A 16544-nucleotide genomic window follows, 5' to 3' on the forward strand; every position below is an offset into this window, starting at 1 on the left:
TACAGCAAAGTAGTTCAGCAGGTCAAAGTGGCCCATGTAAGAGCAGTAGGAGTCTCGGTGCTGATTCACCAGCCATTCCCACTTGGTGGTATCTGCGTGACCAGTGCCAATATATTTGGACTGGAGGTGCTCCAGCTGGCTGTGGATAGTGTACCGATCTGTCATGGTGTGTGAGGTCTGCACCAAAAGGTGAACAGGGTGATAGCCAATGCGTTTGGCATCACAGTAGGGCCCACGGCCCCACCTCTACACTTCTCAGCACATCGCTGTCTGCTTGGTACATTTTTGTCGTCATCAAAGCAAGTCCAAAAAATGCTAGACAGAGAAAATTTCCGAAACCGTACGAAGAATGTTCCTCTTGTACAGCGAAACAGATCAAATCCAGTTGCCACTACTGTCACTCAGCGATGCACAGCGCTTGCTGCAAATCTGCATAAACCCTGCCTGCATGTCAGTCTGTCTCCGGAGCAAGCAGGCAGCCACAAGAGGGCAACAAGCACTGCGAAATAAGAAGAAGAGGAGGAGGACGACAACAACAGCAGCAGTAATAGCAGTAGCAGTAGCATCAAGTTGTGCAAAATCCAGGTACAAGTGCAAAGCAATTTCTCTTGCTTGCCTCAGAAATTTTAATACTCCATTCTCTTCCACGGAAAAAAAGTTTTCAAGTCAGCAGGAAAATCTGAAACAAAATGAAGAAACCAAAATGAAAATAAATAAATTTGGACAAAAGAAAAAACAATTACCAAAAATTACAATGATAACAATACATCATATTTATATAGCGCCAACACATTCCGCAGCGCTGTACAATTTGTCAGGTTAATTTACAGACAACAATATACATTACAAAACTAGTCATTTCACACAATGCAGAAACTGAGGGCCCTGCTCGCAAGAGCTGACAATCTAAGAGGTAGAAGGGGTGACACAAAATTATTGAACCAAAAAAAATAAATAAAATTCGGAAATACAAATAGGATTTCTCATCTAATTCTTCTGATTTGTTGCAAGACATTGAAATGCCAGCAAGCAAGCAGCAGAAGGAAAAAAGAAATTCTTTTTCTATTTTTCAACCAAATTAAGAGGGGTGCACCGGTCCTGGAGATACTGCAATACCAGGTCAATGCGTGGAGTGGACAGAGCAAGCTCTATTTCCATCTCCCTGTTCCAAAAATCCATTTAATATATGGTCCCCAGATAGGGGACGTATCAGATATTAAACTGATAAGAACAGATACTACACTTGATCTTAGCCAAAAGGCCGAGAAGCGATAACCCAAAAATTGGACGCACCCGAGCGGCGCCCCCCGGAAGCAACGTGCACTGCCAAAGGAGAAGGAAGAACAGCTAGCAACCTGGTCAGCAACTCTCACACCCAGGCAAGAAACACAGGTGCACAGCATTACCACAGTCAGCCAATCAATGGTTAATCACTACAGGAAAGTGACCACAGGTGATAGTAGAACTTTGGCGGCAAGGACTCGGCAGTGCACTGCCTTCGCAGCAGGCAAATCTGCATCAGGCCCGCCTCTGCATTAGACCACACCCACTAAAACGTACTTCACGAAGAGTTTGTTTGCTTTTCCTCGAAACACAGCTTCTACGGTTTAATTCCCAAAAAATAGAAAAGGAATACATTACATCACAAAATTGGGGCCCCCACAAGAAGAGAGTGAGTGGGGGGAATAGGAAAGCAAGCAGGGAGAAGAAGAAGAAGGATGGCTCTGGCTCTAAGACTCGTCAGGTTTGTCCACCGGAGGCCCGCACGGCTGGAGCATCTTCTCCATCAAATTGAAGCGCACACGGGCCTTGCTCTCGTTCTCAGCTACAGCAAAGTAGTTCAGCAGGTCAAAGTGGCCCATGTAAGAGCAGTAGGAGTCTCGGTGCTGATTCACCAGCCATTCCCACTTGGTGGTATCTGCGTGACCAGTGCCAATATATTTGGACTGGAGGTGCTCCAGCTGGCTGTGGATAGTGTACCGATCTGTCATGGTGTGTGAGGTCTGCACCAAAAGGTGAACAGGGTGATAGCCAATGCGTTTGGCATCACAGTAGGGCCCACGGCCCCACCTCTACACTTCTCAGCACATCGCTGTCTGCTTGGTACATTTTTGTCGTCATCAAAGCAAGTCCAAAAAATGCTAGACAGAGAAAATTTCCGAAACCGTACGAAGAATGTTCCTCTTGTACAGCGAAACAGATCAAATCCAGTTGCCACTACTGTCACTCAGCGATGCACAGCGCTTGCTGCAAATCTGCATAAACCCTGCCTGCATGTCAGTCTGTCTCCGGAGCAAGCAGGCAGCCACAAGAGGGCAACAAGCACTGCGAAATAAGAAGAAGAGGAGGAGGACGACAACAACAGCAGCAGTAATAGCAGTAGCAGTAGCATCAAGTTGTGCAAAATCCAGGTACAAGTGCAAAGCAATTTCTCTTGCTTGCCTCAGAAATTTTAATACTCCATTCTCTTCCACGGAAAAAAAGTTTTCAAGTCAGCAGGAAAATCTGAAACAAAATGAAGAAACCAAAATGAAAATAAATAAATTTGGACAAAAGAAAAAACAATTACCAAAAATTACAATGATAACAATACATCATATTTATATAGCGCCAACACATTCCGCAGCGCTGTACAATTTGTCAGGTTAATTTACAGACAACAATATACATTACAAAACTAGTCATTTCACACAATGCAGAAACTGAGGGCCCTGCTCGCAAGAGCTGACAATCTAAGAGGTAGAAGGGGTGACACAAAATTATTGAACCAAAAAAAATAAATAAAATTCGGAAATACAAATAGGATTTCTCATCTAATTCTTCTGATTTGTTGCAAGACATTGAAATGCCAGCAAGCAAGCAGCAGAAGGAAAAAAGAAATTCTTTTTCTATTTTTCAACCAAATTAAGAGGGGTGCACCGGTCCTGGAGATACTGCAATACCAGGTCAATGCGTGGAGTGGACAGAGCAAGCTCTATTTCCATCTCCCTGTTCCAAAAATCCATTTAATATATGGTCCCCAGATAGGGGACGTATCAGATATTAAACTGATAAGAACAGATACTACACTTGATCTTAGCCAAAAGGCCGAGAAGCGATAACCCAAAAATTGGACGCACCCGAGCGGCGCCCCCCGGAAGCAACGTGCACTGCCAAAGGAGAAGGAAGAACAGCTAGCAACCTGGTCAGCAACTCTCACACCCAGGCAAGAAACACAGGTGCACAGCATTACCACAGTCAGCCAATCAATGGTTAATCACTACAGGAAAGTGACCACAGGTGATAGTAGAACTTTGGCGGCAAGGACTCGGCAGTGCACTGCCTTCGCAGCAGGCAAATCTGCATCAGGCCCGCCTCTGCATTAGACCACACCCACTAAAACGTACTTCACGAAGAGTTTGTTTGCTTTTCCTCGAAACACAGCTTCTACGGTTTAATTCCCAAAAAATAGAAAAGGAATACATTACATCACAAAATTGGGGCCCCCACAAGAAGAGAGTGAGTGGGGGGAATAGGAAAGCAAGCAGGGAGAAGAAGAAGAAGGATGGCTCTGGCTCTAAGACTCGTCAGGTTTGTCCACCGGAGGCCCGCACGGCTGGAGCATCTTCTCCATCAAATTGAAGCGCACACGGGCCTTGCTCTCGTTCTCAGCTACAGCAAAGTAGTTCAGCAGGTCAAAGTGGCCCATGTAAGAGCAGTAGGAGTCTCGGTGCTGATTCACCAGCCATTCCCACTTGGTGGTATCTGCGTGACCAGTGCCAATATATTTGGACTGGAGGTGCTCCAGCTGGCTGTGGATAGTGTACCGATCTGTCATGGTGTGTGAGGTCTGCACCAAAAGGTGAACAGGGTGATAGCCAATGCGTTTGGCATCACAGTAGGGCCCACGGCCCCACCTCTACACTTCTCAGCACATCGCTGTCTGCTTGGTACATTTTTGTCGTCATCAAAGCAAGTCCAAAAAATGCTAGACAGAGAAAATTTCCGAAACCGTACGAAGAATGTTCCTCTTGTACAGCGAAACAGATCAAATCCAGTTGCCACTACTGTCACTCAGCGATGCACAGCGCTTGCTGCAAATCTGCATAAACCCTGCCTGCATGTCAGTCTGTCTCCGGAGCAAGCAGGCAGCCACAAGAGGGCAACAAGCACTGCGAAATAAGAAGAAGAGGAGGAGGACGACAACAACAGCAGCAGTAATAGCAGTAGCAGTAGCATCAAGTTGTGCAAAATCCAGGTACAAGTGCAAAGCAATTTCTCTTGCTTGCCTCAGAAATTTTAATACTCCATTCTCTTCCACGGAAAAAAAGTTTTCAAGTCAGCAGGAAAATCTGAAACAAAATGAAGAAACCAAAATGAAAATAAATAAATTTGGACAAAAGAAAAAACAATTACCAAAAATTACAATGATAACAATACATCATATTTATATAGCGCCAACACATTCCGCAGCGCTGTACAATTTGTCAGGTTAATTTACAGACAACAATATACATTACAAAACTAGTCATTTCACACAATGCAGAAACTGAGGGCCCTGCTCGCAAGAGCTGACAATCTAAGAGGTAGAAGGGGTGACACAAAATTATTGAACCAAAAAAAATAAATAAAATTCGGAAATACAAATAGGATTTCTCATCTAATTCTTCTGATTTGTTGCAAGACATTGAAATGCCAGCAAGCAAGCAGCAGAAGGAAAAAAGAAATTCTTTTTCTATTTTTCAACCAAATTAAGAGGGGTGCACCGGTCCTGGAGATACTGCAATACCAGGTCAATGCGTGGAGTGGACAGAGCAAGCTCTATTTCCATCTCCCTGTTCCAAAAATCCATTTAATATATGGTCCCCAGATAGGGGACGTATCAGATATTAAACTGATAAGAACAGATTTTTTTTTTAAGTTGAAGTCTACCACGAAGGTAGCATTTTTATTCAAAAATTTGCATACATACAAATTAAAATTCAACTTTCATTATACATAAAATCATTTGACAAATCAGTCATAAAAACATAAAAGGGTACATGGTGGCTTATATACTGGAGTTCCATTCCCTGACATACCACTGTTTTATTAGGGGGGAATTCCTTTTTTTATCAATTAAATAGTATAAAAACATTTCACTAAAACACAAGCGTAAAACATCAGCAGTGGATAAAACATCTTTCTTAAAAAGCAAGATGTTCCTGGCCTTCCAGAGCGCGGCTTTCACACAGTTCATAGTCTTCCATGCCGTGACCTTCTTTCCTTGTGACGTGCAGTTAAAAAGTCCATATAAAATCATTTGAGAGGATAAGTCCTTGATGTCTGCCATTTTAGTCAGTAGAGGGAGTATTTTTTTCCATATCTCTTGGGCAAAGACGCAGTCCCACATCAGATGTAATACAGTTTCGTCAGCCTGGCAGCCCTCCCTCGGGCAGACAGCGGTTGTTGCGTATCCTCTCCTGTGTTGGAAGGCCCGACACGGAAGACACTCATGCACGCAGCTCCAGGCCAGGTCCATCTGCTGATTAAAAAGAGGGGAACAGTTAGTCATTTTCCATATTTGTTTCACTTGCACTTCACTAAACCTCCCAACGGGTATTAGGGTTTCTCCCTCTCTTAAAACCTTTATAAGTTTTCCGCTCTGTTTTAATTCTGTGGTGCTTCTAGGTCGTAGATTAAAAAGATTAATAACGGTTTCTAAAATGGCATAATGTGAGGGAAGATTAAAAGCGTAGGGTGAATTAAGAACAGTTTGGAACCACCCGTGCTTCCTCATAAAAGAACCCACGTTATATCTAATAAAATAGGACCAAAAATGATTTTTAAAAAGCCCATTAAAAACGTAACAGAAATATTTAATTAAAAGGAATCTTTGTATGTCAGGGAAATCTTTCCCCCCTTTTGGCTTAGATCTTACCACCAACTCTCTTTTCAGCTTTTCTGCTCTGGAACTCCAGAAGAAGGTAAAACAGGATTTGGTGATCCTTTTTAATAAAACTGCTGGGGGAGGGAAAACTAAACTTAAGTATAAAAGTATGGGAAGGATCACCATTTTTAAAATCAGTACCTTACCCTCCATTGTTAGCTGTCTCATATTCCACATTAAAATTTTCCTGTTTACCTTCTCAGCCACCATGTCCCAGTTAGAAGCACCACTAAGATCCTCGCTGAAGGAGACACCTAAAATAGTAGCAGAGTCAGACACGGGCACAGGAATATCCGTAAAAACCATGCCCCCCACATTTAAAATGCTGCATTTGCTGTAATTCACTTTAAAACCGGAGGCAAGGCAATAAAAGTCAAGATGTCTAAAAGCTCTCTGTAGGGCAGGGGCGTCCCGGCATAAAATCGTGACGTCATCCATGTACCCCACTGCTCTAGCCTCGACCCCTCCTCCTCCGGGCAGGGGTACACCGCGGACCACCTTGTCATTACGTATGGCACATAGGAGAGGCTCTAGGGCGCATATGAAGAGCAGTGGGGACAAGGGACACCCCTGCTTGACCCCCGACTTTAAAAACACGTCCCGTGTCTTAAAACCGTTGACTAAAATCTGACTGCTACAATTATAATAAAAAGCTTTTAAAGACAGTAAAAAGCCCTCTGGTATACCCATTCGATCTAAAACCTTAAAAAGATAAAAATGGGATACCCTGTCAAACGCTTTTTCAAAATCAATATTTAAAAGTGCAAGTTTACTTTTCCGTTCTTTCGTGTGTGCTATAATATCTTTAATCAGGTTCAGGGTATCCCATATGCTCCTGCCTGGCACCCCACAGACCTGGTTTGAGTGGATGATCTGTGGGATCACCGTCTTTAGGCGGTTCGCACATATTTTGGCCATTATCTTATAATCGACGTTGAGAAGGGTGATTGGCCTCCAGTTTTTTAAATCGGCCCGGTCTCCCTTTTTGTATAACAGGGAGACCTCACCCTTCCGCCAGGACTTAGGGAGCATCTTAGTGTTAAAAACTTCTTTAAAAAGGCTTAAAAGATCTTCTTTTAAAATGTTATAGAATTTTGAATAAAACTCTATAGGTATACCATCGGGCCCTGGCACCTTACCTGCCTTAAAACTTTTGACTGTTTCTAAAATCTCCTGCTCCCTTGGTATCTGTAATAAAAATTGCTGGGAAACAGGGGTTAAAACAGACTTTATCTCCTTCAGCGAGTCTTCTAAAAAATGACGATCCACAGGCTTTGTGTTAAAAAGCTCAGAATAAAAGGCGTGGACTTTGTCTAAAAGACCCTGCACTTCCGTCACCCCATCTATGTTGTCTATAGCTGCTTTTTTGTTGTTGATTTTCTTAAAAAAGTACCTGGAGCAGGTCTCGTTCTCCTCTATGTGTTTCACTTGGCTTCTGAATATAATCTCTTTGCCCTTCTGCTCCAGGTACTTATCAATTTCATCTTTGAGTGATTGTATATGTGGGGTGACGTCTAGCCCTCCGTCCCTTAATTTGTACAGGGTCTGCAGGCGGTCGTTGAGGGTCTGATAAGCAGCATACCTCTCTTTAGATTTTTGGATACTTGCTTTGATAAAAAAATGTTTAATTTTAATTTTCATTCTCTCCCACCATTTACTGGTGGGCGCTTCAGACCCTCTGGACCGCCTGCATCTAGAATAAAATTCAATAAAATCTTTACAAACCTGTGGATCGTCTAAAATAGAGACATTCAACTTCCAGGACTTCCGACCTTTAAAAGCGTTATTAAGAATTTTAACTTTAAAACTTAAAACTCTATGATCGGATAAAACATTTGGTAAAACTTCACACGATAAAGGCAATAGACATTGTGATAAAAGGGTAAAATCTATTCTAGAGCTGCAGGTTGCGTTGCTCCATGTAACGCCGGCTTCCTCCGGCATGCCCACATTACAAGTCTTATATGCATCTATCAGTCCATTGTCTATGATGATATCCTTCAGCATGCCGGAGGTCTTGTCATAGTTCCTGGAGGAACTATCTGTCAGCCGGCGTTCACCCCTTAAAACACAATTAAAATCCCCTGCAATGATTAAAGGTTCTGAAGCGTTAATAAATAAAGGTAAAATTTCCAACATCTTTGCACGCTCATTCTTGTCAGGGGATGCATAAATATTTAAAAATTGCCACTTAAAACCGTTAATAAAAGCTTTGACCAATAAAACTCGTCCTGGAAGGATCTCTTGAGTAAAATCAATTAAAACGTCACCTCGAAAAAGGATTGCCACGCCGGAAGCCCGGTTTTCGTTGGATCCCGACCAGACGGAGGGCCCGAGCTTCCAATCCCTTTCATACTTCTTGTACGAGGTGGCGTGAGGGATGCCACATTCTTGGAGGAAGAGGACTGAGGCTGCCAGGCTGGAAAGATAGTGAAACAGAGCGGCCCTTCGTACTTTCGACTTTGCACCCCTCACATTGAAGGAGACTCCATGGAGGTCCGCCATTTGGAAAGTTGCAAGAGAGAGTCCAACACTAAGTTAAAACAATAACTTAATGCAATACATGTTAAGAACAGCTTACCACCCATCAATGGAACTGAGGCTGCCCGAAATCTTCACCTTCGTCCAATACCGACTGCAAGGACGCAGGGGAGGAGCATTCACTCAAAACTTCACCGCCAACGAACCCAAAGAAGTCCGCTGCGTCACCGTAGGGGTACAGGTAGCCCTGGGTCCCCCCAATTTGACCATTCTGGTCCTCCGGAGGCCCCCCAGGTGGGTCAGGGGGCTCCGGAGGGTCGCCAATCACATCTGCCACCTCCCTCGGGCCCTCTTTATCAGAGAACCTGTCTACAGGAGGGGGCTGTGCACACGGGATAGAACCCTCAGGATCTGGCAGGGAGTCAGTACTCTCCCCCCCGACCTGGACAGGCCGGGAGGGAGTTTTCGAGGTCGGGACCACCCCGGATCCCTCCGAGGTGTCCATCCCTTCCTCTCCTTCCTCCTCTGCCTTCATTTCCTCCATTTTACCTTTCTTATGGCGACCCTCCTCCACGTCCGAAAGTTCGTCCGCACTGCTTAAGGGGGAACCCAGGTTTCGTGAGGAATTTACCAATTCTTCTCTAGAAGACTTCCCATGATTACCTCTCTGACCACGCTTGATTGTTTTGTCCTTCTTTGGCTTCTGGCTTTCTTTGGGGGCCATTGATTCGAGGGTTACTTGTGGTTCCACTTCATCTGGCATCTTTGGAACTGGCTTCTCACCTGGTGATTCTTCTTGCTCCTCCCCTCTTGGGCAGCCTGGCTCCACCAATGGGGGTTGTGGGGGTGCCTCTGGAACCTCCATTTCTTCTTCAGGCCGCTCTGTTTCTGCCTCTTCCTCCAAACCTTTGTTCGGGCACTGCTTGAAGAGATGACCTGGAAGCTGACAAAAGGTACATTTCTTTGGTTTTTTACACTCTCTTACATAGTGTTCCTTACTCCCACAATTTCGGCATTTAACGCCGCAAGTACCTCTTGTGTGGCCATACACCCCGCAGTCCCTACAAAAATCCGGCATCCCATTAAAGAATATCTCACCATTTATGGAACCAAGTTTAAAACGGGCTGGTGGTAATTTCATATTGCCTGCCGCATCTCGCCTTACATCCGCTATAAACTTCCACTTGCAATTCCAAATCTTATATTCATTGACTATTTTATTTACAAGTTTAACACTATTAAAGTGGTATTTCATAAATCTTATCAGATCTGTCTCTGAAATAAATGGTGAGTATAGTTTCACTGTTACGACCTTGCCTACATCCTGTTCGTGCCTAATCACTTTTATCTTTAAGTTAGCCAACTTATCTTTTTCGATGTTAGCGAAGTTCATGGCACTCTCCAGGATGGTTCCCGACTTTAAGGTCACATCATAAACTCCTCGCTTTGGGTAGTCTTGCAGGCAGACGATGTCATTTACTGCTACGTGCAGCAGCTTCCCCAAAACGACCTCCACGATAGTTTTCAACCCATGCTCTTTGGCCTGGGTCCCCTTCAGGAAGTAGATCCTAAGGGTTCGAGGGATCCTCGCCCACTCGGGGACGGGATCTATATCTCCAGATGATGACATCTGAACGCAGATATCAACACCTAATTCGCAAAAAACGCAACACCGAGGCTGCACCTAGACACAGATTCCTCCGTGCCCAGGCCGGGGGGGATCGCCACCCGTTGCTGGGGACTAAGCCCCCTCCCTATAGTAGCAACCCGAGGCCAGCAGTCCAGAAGAAATTTGGATGCCAGACACTCGGGAAGACCGAGAGGGGGGTACCCCAGCACCTCTCAACACGACCAAGATGGGAAAGAGAAATGAATCACAATCCAACACCCAGATCGTGCCAAAAGGCCGAGAAGCGATAACCCAAAAATTGGACGCACCCGAGCGGCGCCCCCCGGAAGCAACGTGCACTGCCAAAGGAGAAGGAAGAACAGCTAGCAACCTGGTCAGCAACTCTCACACCCAGGCAAGAAACACAGGTGCACAGCATTACCACAGTCAGCCAATCAATGGTTAATCACTACAGGAAAGTGACCACAGGTGATAGTAGAACTTTGGCGGCAAGGACTCGGCAGTGCACTGCCTTCGCAGCAGGCAAATCTGCATCAGGCCCGCCTCTGCATTAGACCACACCCACTAAAACGTACTTCACGAAGAGTTTGTTTGCTTTTCCTCGAAACACAGCTTCTACGGTTTAATTCCCAAAAAATAGAAAAGGAATACATTACATCACAAAATTGGGGCCCCCACAAGAAGAGAGTGAGTGGGGGGAATAGGAAAGCAAGCAGGGAGAAGAAGAAGAAGGATGGCTCTGGCTCTAAGACTCGTCAGGTTTGTCCACCGGAGGCCCGCACGGCTGGAGCATCTTCTCCATCAAATTGAAGCGCACACGGGCCTTGCTCTCGTTCTCAGCTACAGCAAAGTAGTTCAGCAGGTCAAAGTGGCCCATGTAAGAGCAGTAGGAGTCTCGGTGCTGATTCACCAGCCATTCCCACTTGGTGGTATCTGCGTGACCAGTGCCAATATATTTGGACTGGAGGTGCTCCAGCTGGCTGTGGATAGTGTACCGATCTGTCATGGTGTGTGAGGTCTGCACCAAAAGGTGAACAGGGTGATAGCCAATGCGTTTGGCATCACAGTAGGGCCCACGGCCCCACCTCTACACTTCTCAGCACATCGCTGTCTGCTTGGTACATTTTTGTCGTCATCAAAGCAAGTCCAAAAAATGCTAGACAGAGAAAATTTCCGAAACCGTACGAAGAATGTTCCTCTTGTACAGCGAAACAGATCAAATCCAGTTGCCACTACTGTCACTCAGCGATGCACAGCGCTTGCTGCAAATCTGCATAAACCCTGCCTGCATGTCAGTCTGTCTCCGGAGCAAGCAGGCAGCCACAAGAGGGCAACAAGCACTGCGAAATAAGAAGAAGAGGAGGAGGACGACAACAACAGCAGCAGTAATAGCAGTAGCAGTAGCATCAAGTTGTGCAAAATCCAGGTACAAGTGCAAAGCAATTTCTCTTGCTTGCCTCAGAAATTTTAATACTCCATTCTCTTCCACGGAAAAAAAGTTTTCAAGTCAGCAGGAAAATCTGAAACAAAATGAAGAAACCAAAATGAAAATAAATAAATTTGGACAAAAGAAAAAACAATTACCAAAAATTACAATGATAACAATACATCATATTTATATAGCGCCAACACATTCCGCAGCGCTGTACAATTTGTCAGGTTAATTTACAGACAACAATATACATTACAAAACTAGTCATTTCACACAATGCAGAAACTGAGGGCCCTGCTCGCAAGAGCTGACAATCTAAGAGGTAGAAGGGGTGACACAAAATTATTGAACCAAAAAAAATAAATAAAATTCGGAAATACAAATAGGATTTCTCATCTAATTCTTCTGATTTGTTGCAAGACATTGAAATGCCAGCAAGCAAGCAGCAGAAGGAAAAAAGAAATTCTTTTTCTATTTTTCAACCAAATTAAGAGGGGTGCACCGGTCCTGGAGATACTGCAATACCAGGTCAATGCGTGGAGTGGACAGAGCAAGCTCTATTTCCATCTCCCTGTTCCAAAAATCCATTTAATATATGGTCCCCAGATAGGGGACGTATCAGATATTAAACTGATAAGAACAGATACTACACTTGATCTTAGCCAAAAGGCCGAGAAGCGATAACCCAAAAATTGGACGCACCCGAGCGGCGCCCCCCGGAAGCAACGTGCACTGCCAAAGGAGAAGGAAGAACAGCTAGCAACCTGGTCAGCAACTCTCACACCCAGGCAAGAAACACAGGTGCACAGCATTACCACAGTCAGCCAATCAATGGTTAATCACTACAGGAAAGTGACCACAGGTGATAGTAGAACTTTGGCGGCAAGGACTCGGCAGTGCACTGCCTTCGCAGCAGGCAAATCTGCATCAGGCCCGCCTCTGCATTAGACCACACCCACTAAAACGTACTTCACGAAGAGTTTGTTTGCTTTTCCTCGAAACACAGCTTCTACGGTTTAATTCCCAAAAAATAGAAAAGGAATACATTACATCACAAAATTGGGGCCCCCACAAGAAGAGAGTGAGTGGGGGGAATAGGAAAGCAAGCAGGGAGAAGAAGAAGAAGGATGGCTCTGGCTCTAAGACTCGTCAGGTTTGTCCACCGGAGGCCCGCACGGCTGGAGCATCTTCTCCATCAAATTGAAGCGCACACGGGCCTTGCTCTCGTTCTCAGCTACAGCAAAGTAGTTCAGCAGGTCAAAGTGGCCCATGTAAGAGCAGTAGGAGTCTCGGTGCTGATTCACCAGCCATTCCCACTTGGTGGTATCTGCGTGACCAGTGCCAATATATTTGGACTGGAGGTGCTCCAGCTGGCTGTGGATAGTGTACCGATCTGTCATGGTGTGTGAGGTCTGCACCAAAAGGTGAACAGGGTGATAGCCAATGCGTTTGGCATCACAGTAGGGCCCACGGCCCCACCTCTACACTTCTCAGCACATCGCTGTCTGCTTGGTACATTTTTGTCGTCATCAAAGCAAGTCCAAAAAATGCTAGACAGAGAAAATTTCCGAAACCGTACGAAGAATGTTCCTCTTGTACAGCGAAACAGATCAAATCCAGTTGCCACTACTGTCACTCAGCGATGCACAGCGCTTGCTGCAAATCTGCATAAACCCTGCCTGCATGTCAGTCTGTCTCCGGAGCAAGCAGGCAGCCACAAGAGGGCAACAAGCACTGCGAAATAAGAAGAAGAGGAGGAGGACGACAACAACAGCAGCAGTAATAGCAGTAGCAGTAGCATCAAGTTGTGCAAAATCCAGGTACAAGTGCAAAGCAATTTCTCTTGCTTGCCTCAGAAATTTTAATACTCCATTCTCTTCCACGGAAAAAAAGTTTTCAAGTCAGCAGGAAAATCTGAAACAAAATGAAGAAACCAAAATGAAAATAAATAAATTTGGACAAAAGAAAAAACAATTACCAAAAATTACAATGATAACAATACATCATATTTATATAGCGCCAACACATTCCGCAGCGCTGTACAATTTGTCAGGTTAATTTACAGACAACAATATACATTACAAAACTAGTCATTTCACACAATGCAGAAACTGAGGGCCCTGCTCGCAAGAGCTGACAATCTAAGAGGTAGAAGGGGTGACACAAAATTATTGAACCAAAAAAAATAAATAAAATTCGGAAATACAAATAGGATTTCTCATCTAATTCTTCTGATTTGTTGCAAGACATTGAAATGCCAGCAAGCAAGCAGCAGAAGGAAAAAAGAAATTCTTTTTCTATTTTTCAACCAAATTAAGAGGGGTGCACCGGTCCTGGAGATACTGCAATACCAGGTCAATGCGTGGAGTGGACAGAGCAAGCTCTATTTCCATCTCCCTGTTCCAAAAATCCATTTAATATATGGTCCCCAGATAGGGGACGTATCAGATATTAAACTGATAAGAACAGATACTACACTTGATCTTAGCCAAAAGGCCGAGAAGCGATAACCCAAAAATTGGACGCACCCGAGCGGCGCCCCCCGGAAGCAACGTGCACTGCCAAAGGAGAAGGAAGAACAGCTAGCAACCTGGTCAGCAACTCTCACACCCAGGCAAGAAACACAGGTGCACAGCATTACCACAGTCAGCCAATCAATGGTTAATCACTACAGGAAAGTGACCACAGGTGATAGTAGAACTTTGGCGGCAAGGACTCGGCAGTGCACTGCCTTCGCAGCAGGCAAATCTGCATCAGGCCCGCCTCTGCATTAGACCACACCCACTAAAACGTACTTCACGAAGAGTTTGTTTGCTTTTCCTCGAAACACAGCTTCTACGGTTTAATTCCCAAAAAATAGAAAAGGAATACATTACATCACAAAATTGGGGCCCCCACAAGAAGAGAGTGAGTGGGGGGAATAGGAAAGCAAGCAGGGAGAAGAAGAAGAAGGATGGCTCTGGCTCTAAGACTCGTCAGGTTTGTCCACCGGAGGCCCGCACGGCTGGAGCATCTTCTCCATCAAATTGAAGCGCACACGGGCCTTGCTCTCGTTCTCAGCTACAGCAAAGTAGTTCAGCAGGTCAAAGTGGCCCATGTAAGAGCAGTAGGAGTCTCGGTGCTGATTCACCAGCCATTCCCACTTGGTGGTATCTGCGTGACCAGTGCCAATATATTTGGACTGGAGGTGCTCCAGCTGGCTGTGGATAGTGTACCGATCTGTCATGGTGTGTGAGGTCTGCACCAAAAGGTGAACAGGGTGATAGCCAATGCGTTTGGCATCACAGTAGGGCCCACGGCCCCACCTCTACACTTCTCAGCACATCGCTGTCTGCTTGGTACATTTTTGTCGTCATCAAAGCAAGTCCAAAAAATGCTAGACAGAGAAAATTTCCGAAACCGTACGAAGAATGTTCCTCTTGTACAGCGAAACAGATCAAATCCAGTTGCCACTACTGTCACTCAGCGATGCACAGCGCTTGCTGCAAATCTGCATAAACCCTGCCTGCATGTCAGTCTGTCTCCGGAGCAAGCAGGCAGCCACAAGAGGGCAACAAGCACTGCGAAATAAGAAGAAGAGGAGGAGGACGACAACAACAGCAGCAGTAATAGCAGTAGCAGTAGCATCAAGTTGTGCAAAATCCAGGTACAAGTGCAAAGCAATTTCTCTTGCTTGCCTCAGAAATTTTAATACTCCATTCTCTTCCACGGAAAAAAAGTTTTCAAGTCAGCAGGAAAATCTGAAACAAAATGAAGAAACCAAAATGAAAATAAATAAATTTGGACAAAAGAAAAAACAATTACCAAAAATTACAATGATAACAATACATCATATTTATATAGCGCCAACACATTCCGCAGCGCTGTACAATTTGTCAGGTTAATTTACAGACAACAATATACATTACAAAACTAGTCATTTCACACAATGCAGAAACTGAGGGCCCTGCTCGCAAGAGCTGACAATCTAAGAGGTAGAAGGGGTGACACAAAATTATTGAACCAAAAAAAATAAATAAAATTCGGAAATACAAATAGGATTTCTCATCTAATTCTTCTGATTTGTTGCAAGACATTGAAATGCCAGCAAGCAAGCAGCAGAAGGAAAAAAGAAATTCTTTTTCTATTTTTCAACCAAATTAAGAGGGGTGCACCGGTCCTGGAGATACTGCAATACCAGGTCAATGCGTGGAGTGGACAGAGCAAGCTCTATTTCCATCTCCCTGTTCCAAAAATCCATTTAATATATGGTCCCCAGATAGGGGACGTATCAGATATTAAACTGATAAGAACAGATACTACACTTGATCTTAGCCAAAAGGCCGAGAAGCGATAACCCAAAAATTGGACGCACCCGAGCGGCGCCCCCCGGAAGCAACGTGCACTGCCAAAGGAGAAGGAAGAACAGCTAGCAACCTGGTCAGCAACTCTCACACCCAGGCAAGAAACACAGGTGCACAGCATTACCACAGTCAGCCAATCAATGGTTAATCACTACAGGAAAGTGACCACAGGTGATAGTAGAACTTTGGCGGCAAGGACTCGGCAGTGCACTGCCTTCGCAGCAGGCAAATCTGCATCAGGCCCGCCTCTGCATTAGACCACACCCACTAAAACGTACTTCACGAAGAGTTTGTTTGCTTTTCCTCGAAACACAGCTTCTACGGTTTAATTCCCAAAAAATAGAAAAGGAATACATTACATCACAAAATTGGGGCCCCCACAAGAAGAGAGTGAGTGGGGGGAATAGGAAAGCAAGCAGGGAGAAGAAGAAGAAGGATGGCTCTGGCTCTAAGACTCGTCAGGTTTGTCCACCGGAGGCCCGCACGGCTGGAGCATCTTCTCCATCAAATTGAAGCGCACACGGGCCTTGCTCTCGTTCTCAGCTACAGCAAAGTAGTTCAGCAGGTCAAAGTGGCCCATGTAAGAGCAGTAGGAGTCTCGGTGCTGATTCACCAGCCATTCCCACTTGGTGGTATCTGCGTGACCAGTGCCAATATATTTGGACTGGAGGTGCTCCAGCTGGCTGTGGATAGTGTACCGATCTGTCATGGTGTGTGAGGTCTGCACCAAAAGGTGAACAGGGTGATAGC

At 45.0% G+C, this 16544-nt stretch overlaps 6 non-coding genes across 6 annotated transcripts; all 6 read right to left on the bottom strand.

Annotated features, from left to right (window-relative positions):
- Nucleotides 1-1082: 1082 nt before the first annotated feature.
- Nucleotides 1083-1273, bottom strand: LOC142188243 (U2 spliceosomal RNA). Its single transcript, XR_012712775.1, has one exon. It is a non-coding gene; the product is annotated as a U2 spliceosomal RNA (small nuclear RNA).
- Nucleotides 1274-2908: 1635 nt separating this feature from the next.
- LOC142188245 (U2 spliceosomal RNA) lies at nt 2909-3099 on the bottom strand. Its single transcript, XR_012712776.1, has one exon. It is a non-coding gene; the product is annotated as a U2 spliceosomal RNA (small nuclear RNA).
- Nucleotides 3100-4734: 1635 nt separating this feature from the next.
- Nucleotides 4735-4922, bottom strand: LOC142188284 (U2 spliceosomal RNA). The gene has a single exon (XR_012712813.1). It is a non-coding gene; the product is annotated as a U2 spliceosomal RNA (small nuclear RNA).
- Nucleotides 4923-11942: 7020 nt separating this feature from the next.
- Nucleotides 11943-12133, bottom strand: LOC142188246 (U2 spliceosomal RNA). The gene has a single exon (XR_012712777.1). It is a non-coding gene; the product is annotated as a U2 spliceosomal RNA (small nuclear RNA).
- A 1635-nt stretch (nt 12134-13768) lies between these two features.
- Nucleotides 13769-13959, bottom strand: LOC142188247 (U2 spliceosomal RNA). Its single transcript, XR_012712778.1, has one exon. It is a non-coding gene; the product is annotated as a U2 spliceosomal RNA (small nuclear RNA).
- Nucleotides 13960-15594: 1635 nt separating this feature from the next.
- Nucleotides 15595-15785, bottom strand: LOC142188248 (U2 spliceosomal RNA). The gene has a single exon (XR_012712779.1). It is a non-coding gene; the product is annotated as a U2 spliceosomal RNA (small nuclear RNA).
- Nucleotides 15786-16544: the final 759 nt, after the last annotated feature.

This window comes from Leptodactylus fuscus, unplaced genomic scaffold (genome assembly GCF_031893055.1).
Source record: "Leptodactylus fuscus isolate aLepFus1 unplaced genomic scaffold, aLepFus1.hap2 HAP2_SCAFFOLD_409, whole genome shotgun sequence".
Taxonomy (NCBI): Eukaryota; Metazoa; Chordata; class Amphibia; order Anura; family Leptodactylidae; genus Leptodactylus; species Leptodactylus fuscus.